Consider the following 7,133-nt stretch of genomic DNA (forward strand, 5'->3'; position numbering starts at 1 on the left):
CACAATAAGCAAGAAAACAGTTATCTAGCTATGTTATTTCATCTATCMGCATTGCATGGAAAATATCAGCAAGCAAGCTTACAAAATTGTACARTCAATTTGCAGTAAATTCTTTAGCTAGCTAGATTCTATACATCCACTGTTTCACAAGATGGTAGCCTGGTTTTCTGGTTGTTTCAGGAGTCCCTAAAACCTGAAACAACCAGAATTATAATTTCATACTCTTGTCACAACACCCATAAAGCTAGCCAGCTGGCTAGCTAATGTTAGCTAGTCAACTAGGATGCTAAATCACGATTTTTGTAAATTGTTTATCTCTACATTAACTAACATACTCCTCTCAACTGTATTTTTTTTTCTTCATAATTCGTTAAGACATTATAACCCACATTTGCTTCCATCCTAGTATTTTTGTCAGCCATCTTTGCTGAAAAAATGTCTCCAGCCTTGGTCCACATTTGTCCACAAATGCTCCACATTTGTAATGGGAGCCACTTGATATGATTGGTCATCGCCCAGCGGTCGCTGCTGTGATTTGCATAAATTGGGGAAAAGTTTATATTTTTCACCGACTCCCACGCCATATTCGCACCATCCAAAGGTCTCCGCCCTCTCAGCTTTCATTCCATTGAAAATTAATGGGAAGCGGTGTTTCACCGCACCGCCCCTTGTGCTAGTGTACAAGGGGCATGAAGTAACATGGCAAATGCGCCATTCTGCTGCTTGACAGGCAGAGCCCACAAAATATGTGAAATTAACCTAAACCACTCATACTTGTCATATTTGTTCAGTTTTATTTTCTATCTCTCAAATATCAAATTAATGGCGGCCAATATTGAGAGATATCGTGAGGCTACCCTACGTATCTGACATTTCATGATTATTAATGTTTACTGGCCGTGAAAAGCAAGCAGTTACTTGCTGTATAACTTTAACGATTAGAACAACATTTGCGCAATGGAATAATTTAACATGTTGTAGGTCTGACTATGTTCTTCAAGAGGTGATGATATTAAAACCTAATAGTTAACAATTTATTTAACAATATCTTAAAAACGACACACAGTTGTCAACGGTTTAAGATACTGTCATTTTAAGTATGTCCCATATCACATGACCCATGTACTCGACAACGGAGTTGTCAAACGGGTTTTAGAATCTGTCATTGAAGTATGTCCCATATCACATGACAACGAGTTTTCAAACGGGTTTTAGATACTGTCATTGGAGTATGTCCCATATCACATGACCCATGTACTCGACAACGGAAAGAATTTCAAAGAATCACGAACAAGGCGGGAAAGTGGTTATCGTCTGACCAATCAATCCACTCGTGTAGCAACGCTGCAGCGGAGTGTGTACAGCGGAGAGGGACGAGGAAGCGAACATATTAGTCTATAAGATAAACGACGAGTATTTTTTTCAAATTTTACCCAAGGAGGTACTTCAGGGCAAACCAAGAACGGGAGTTAAAAAAAATCTAGCTGGCGCTTTATCAATCTATAGCTGGCGAGTTAGCTTGCAAACGGCTAGCCAGCAGGCCGGCGAGAGTTGGCCTGCTTTCACCATCCACGCTTGTTAGTTAGCTAATATTAGTAGCTAACGTTAGCCAATGTTACCCGATAGAAAACCGCTGATTAGCTAACGTTACCAATGTGCATGTAGTTGAGACCAAGTTGGCTAGCTACTGCGGATCAACTAGCTAGCCAGTTACGTATGCTAGCTAGTTAATCACATTAGCTAGCCTACCTACCCACCCAACTAGCTTGCTAACTTGCTAGATTTTCAGTACACCCAATTCATGTAATTGAATTTCCAGGACAGTAACGTTCTCGTGTATCAAACTTCACAGGTCATGTTGCGTTACATGTTGGTTTGGTTTGTTTATTTCGCCAACACAAGTATGCCAGCTTAGCTAACAAGTATGTCAGCTAGCAAGTTAAGCTTCATACCTGATCATGTTATGGTTTTCAAGAAAGTTACATCCCGGGCTTTCTCCATCTACTTCAGGGGTGAACTACTCTGCAGGAAAGCTCCCTACGCTCCTACAGAATACCCAGTATGACCTAATAGCTGTGGTATCTGTTCTCTCCCTGCAGATGACTGGCTCGAACGAGTACAAACTGAACCAGGGACCAGAGGACAGTATCTCTGCTGTTAAGTTCAGCCCCAGTACAGGCCAGTTCCTTCTAGTCCTCTTGGGACTGTACTGTCCGGCTCTACGATGTGGGGGCAACTCCATGAGGATCAAGTATTCACACCTGGCACCTGTGCTTGGATTGGCTTTCTATGTAACAAGTTTTTTGTCATAAGCTTCCATAGTAACAGTTACTCCATTTTAAATGCAGAGTTGTCTACTTTGCACACACACACGCAGACACACACCAAGAAGAAGAAACATGACAATATTGTTAAAGTAATTTCTACAAACAATGTTAAAAATGGTGTGGCCCCTCCCCTGGTCAAGGAATATGTTTGAGTCAGATATTCTTCTCTTGTAGGACCCTACACATGCCTGGGGCGGAGGATTGGACACGCAGTTGAAAACCCACGACTTGAATACAGATCAAGGTGTGCCTGTCAATATGTCACCGCTGAATTGTGTGCTTCCTGTTCATGTTGATAAACAGTGTTTTTAACGGTCCATATTTTCTCCCGTTGTGTAGATACAATAGTTGGGACACACGATGCCCCATTCGCTGTGTGGAATACTGTCCAGAGGTCAACGTCATGGTAACAGGTAGCTGGGACAGGTCAGTCAGGCTGTGGGACCCCAGACCCCCTGCAACGCTGGCACCTTCACACACCTGAAAAGGTAGAGCTATCAAAACTCTGATTGAAACATTCCTGGGCAAGCTTTTATATGTCTACTTCATAAAGACCAAAGCACACATTGACCTTTTTCAATTCTGATTTCAAGTTCAAAATGTATAGCTGTTTTTTTTGTTGTGAGAATGGACATACTTACGGCATATGGACATTGAGAGAAATTGATTGTGATACACACATTTTAAGACTGTTTCTCATGTCTTTGTCTCTTTAACGAAGTGTACACCCTCTCTGTGGCTGGAGAACGGCTGATAGTGGGACAGCAGGGAGGAGGGTGTTGGTCTGGGACCTGAGGAATATGGGTTATGTCCAGCAGAGGAGAGAGTCCAGTCTGAAATACCAGACACGAGCCATCAGGGCCTTCCTAACAAACAGGTAAACCTCTAGTCTAGTCAGTACCAGACACGAGGCATCAGGACCTTCCCTAACAAACAGGTAAACCTCTAGTCTAGCTCAGTACCAGACACGAGGCATCAGGACCTTCCCTAACAAACAGGTAAACCTCTAGTCTAGCTCAGTACCAGACACGAGGCATCAGGACCTTCCCTAACAAACAGGTAAACCTCTAGTCTAGCTCAGTACCAGACACGAGGCATCAGGACCTTCCTAACAAACAGGTAAACTTCTAGTCTAGCTCAGTACCAGACAACATCAGGACCTTCCTAACAAAGGTAAACCTCTAGACTAGCTCAGTACCAGACACGAGGCATCAGGACCTTCCCTAACAAACAGGTAAACCTCTAGTCTAGCTCAGTACCAGAACACGAGGCATCAGGGCCTTCCCTAACAAACAGGTAAACCTCTAGACTAGCTCAGTACCAGACACGAGGCATCAGGACCTTCCCTAACAAACAGGTAAACCTCTAGCTCAGTACCAGACACGAGGCATCAGGCTCATCTGAGACCAGATGTTATTGTCTGTCTGTCTGGTGAGACCAGATGTTATTGTCTGTCTGTCTGGTGAGACCAGATGTTACTGTCTTTCTGGTGAGACCAGATGTTTACTGTCTGTCTGGGTGAGACCAAATGTTATTGTCTGTCTGGTGAGACCAAATGTTATTGTCTGTCTGTCTGTCTGTCTGTCTGGTGAGACCAGATGTATTGCTGTCTGTCTGTCTGGTGAGACCAGATGTTACTGTCTGTCTGGTGAGACCAGATGTTACTGTCTGTCTGGTGAGACCAAATGTTATTGTCTGTCTGGTGAGACAATGTTATTGTCTGTCTGTCTGTCTGGTGAGACCAGATTTATTGTCTGTCTGTCTGGTGAGACCAGATGTTATGTGTCTGTCTGTCTGTCTGTCTGTCTGGTGAGACCAGATGTTATTGTCTGTCTGTCTGTCTGGTGAGACCAGATGTTATTGTCTGTCTGTCTGGTGAGACCAGATGTTACTGTCTGTCTGTCTGGTGAGACCAGATGTATTTCTGTCTGTCTGTCTGTCTGTCTGGTGAGACCAGATGTTATTGTCTGTCGTCGTCTGGTGAGACCAGATGTTATTGTCTGTCTGTCTGGTGAGACCAGATGTTACTGTCTGTCTGTCTGGTGAGACCAGATGTTACTGTCTGTCTGTCTGGTGAGACCAGATGTTATTGTCTGTCTGTCTGTTGAGACCAGATGTTATTGTCTTGTCTGTCTGGTGAGACAGATGTTATTGTCTGTCTGTCTGGTGAGACCAGATGTTTTTGTGTCTGTCTGTCTGTCTGTCTGCTGAGACCAGATGTTATTGTCTGTCGTTGGACCAGGTGTTATTGTCTGTCTGTCTGCTGAGACCAGATGTTACTGTCTGTCTGTCTGCTGAGACCAATGTTATTGTCTGTCTGTCTGTCTGCTGAGACCAGATGTTACTGTCTGTCTGTCTGCTGAGACCAGATGTTACTGTCTGTTTGAAGGGCTATGTCCTGAGCTCCATAGAAGGACGTGTTGCCGTGGAGTACCTGGACCCCAGCCAAGAGGTGCAGAAGAAGAAGTACCCTTCAAGTGCACCGGCTGAAGGAGAACGGGATTGAACAGGTCTATCCCGTCAACGCCATCTCCTTCCACAGTGTTCACAACACCTTCGCCACAGGTGGGAGACTTTCTCTGGTCACTAAAATAAAACTCAGCCGTCTTCGACTGCTTTGAAATGTTCAACTACATATTAAATTAAAAAAAAAAATAAAAATAAGAACAATTATTGAACCAGAAAATTAAAACAAGTTTTCCATGAAGCTTGATTTTTATTTCCTGCTGTTTTATGGTCTATTATCATGTGACCTCTTGGATTAATATCGCCATGGTTACACTCCAGGGAACACTTGATGAATGATTAGCCTCCAGATTATAAGATGTGTATAAGAGACAGGGTTACACTCCAGGGAACACTTGATGAATGATTAGCCTCCAGATTATAATCTTGGTAACTCATAACTATGTAGATAAATCTCCAGCGTTCCTCCCTCCGTTGACCTTGAAACCCCTTCTCTCTCCGTCCTTCTACCAGGTGGCTCAGACGGCTTTGTGAACATCTGGGACCCTTTCAACAAGAAGCGTCTCTGTCAGTTCCACCGTTACCCAACGTCTATCGCCTCCCTGGCCTTCAGTAACGACGGCTCCACGCTGGCCATCGCCTCCTCCTACATGCAAGAGCAGGGAGACATCAGTCACCCGGAGGACACCATCTTTATCCGCCAGGTCACAGACGCAGAAACTAAGCCCAAGTGAGTCAGTCAGTCTCCTGATCTGATTCACACGGTTTAGGGGCCCCGATCTGATTCTGAACTGTACTGCCTCAGGTAGTTTTCACATTGTCTCCTTTCAGCACTGTTCGCTACAGCAACCATGATACAGGATCTACCGCGGGGGGGATCCAGCCCAGTACGGCTCGGTTTGGCCCTATAGCGTGAAGCAGAACAACCAGTCCACATCCCGGTGGTCTTGTCTGGACCGCCACACTGCCGCTCACACTTTTTTGGTACATATGAATGGCAGCATTGACAAGGAGCAGGCAGCTGGTATTTATCTGGCCATCTAACTCTCTTTCTCTAAGTCTCTCTCCACCTTTTTCAATATCCCATAGTTGACAGACCGATGAGGACTTGACAAAATGGCGGCCTTCTGATCTGTTCTCTAGCTCTCCACCTTTTTCCAATATCTCATAGTTGACAGACCGATGAGGACTTGACAAGATGGCGGCCTCCTGATCTGTTTATGTATCTGGGTGTGTGGTTCCAGCAGAGTCCTGAAGGCAGCTGAACGGCTCCATCTATACAATACAACCTTCGTTGACCTTTATTCACCTGCCTGGATTTGTTGGATTTAAAGTTGTTTTTTAAAATTTTTACTTTGACCATTTATTTGTACTTTAAAAATTAAATGTGCTTTATTAACACATGTAAAATGACTACACTCGTTTTGTCTTTAGTTGTGTCTAGCCCCCCACCCCTCTAAACTGGTGAAAGTAGGTTGTCTAGCCCCCCCCCTCCCCTCTAATAAACTGGTGAAATTAGGTTGTTGTGTCTAGCCCCCCACCCCTCTAATAAACTGGTGAAATTAGGTTGTTGTATCTAGCCCCCACCTCTAAACTGGTGAACTTAGGTTGTTGTGTCTAGCCCCCCACCCCTCTAATAAACTGGTGAAATTAGGTTGTTGTGTCTCGCCCCCACCCCTCTAATAAACTGGTGAAATTAGGTTGTTGTGTCTAGCCCCCACCCCTCTAATAAACTGGTGAAATTAGGTTGTTGTGTCTAGCCCCCCAACCCCTCTAAAAACTGTGTAATTAGTTGTTGTTGTCTAGCCCCCACCCCTCTAATAAACTGGTGAATTAGGTTGTTGTGTCTACCCCCCCCCCTCTAATAAACTGGTGAAATTAGGTTGTTGTGTCTAGCCCCCACCCTCTAATAAACTGGTAATTAGGTTGTTGTGTCTAGCCCCCCACCCCTCTAATAAACTGGTGAAATTAGGTTGTTTGTGTCTAGCCCCCACCCCTCTAATAAACTGTGTGAAATTAGGTTGTTGTGTCTAGCCCCCACCCTCTAATAAACTGGTGAAATTAGGTTGTTGTGTCTAACCCCCCCCCCTCTAATAAACTGGTGAAATTAGGTTGTTGTGCTTAGCCCCCCACCCTCTAATAAACTGGTGAAATTAGGTTGTGTCTAGCCCCCACCCCTCTAAATAAACTGGTGTAATTAGGTTGTTGTGTCTAGCCCCCCACCCCTCTAATAAACTGGTAATTAGGGTTGTATCTAGCCCCACCCCTCTAATAACTGGTGAAATTAGGTTGTTGTGTCTAGCCCCCACCCCTCTAATAAACTGGTGAAATTAGTTGTTG

General features: G+C 44.4%; 1 pseudogene; it reads left to right on the forward strand.

Moving 5' to 3' along the window:
* The first annotated feature begins 2,061 nt into the window (after positions 1 to 2,061).
* LOC112075855 (mitotic checkpoint protein BUB3-like) lies at positions 2,062 to 6,206 on the forward strand (annotated as a pseudogene).
* The last annotated feature ends 927 nt before the right edge of the window (positions 6,207 to 7,133 follow it).

Source organism: Salvelinus sp. IW2-2015, unplaced genomic scaffold, assembly GCF_002910315.2.
Source record: "Salvelinus sp. IW2-2015 unplaced genomic scaffold, ASM291031v2 Un_scaffold3439, whole genome shotgun sequence".
NCBI lineage: Eukaryota > Metazoa > Chordata > Actinopteri > Salmoniformes > Salmonidae > Salvelinus > Salvelinus sp. IW2-2015.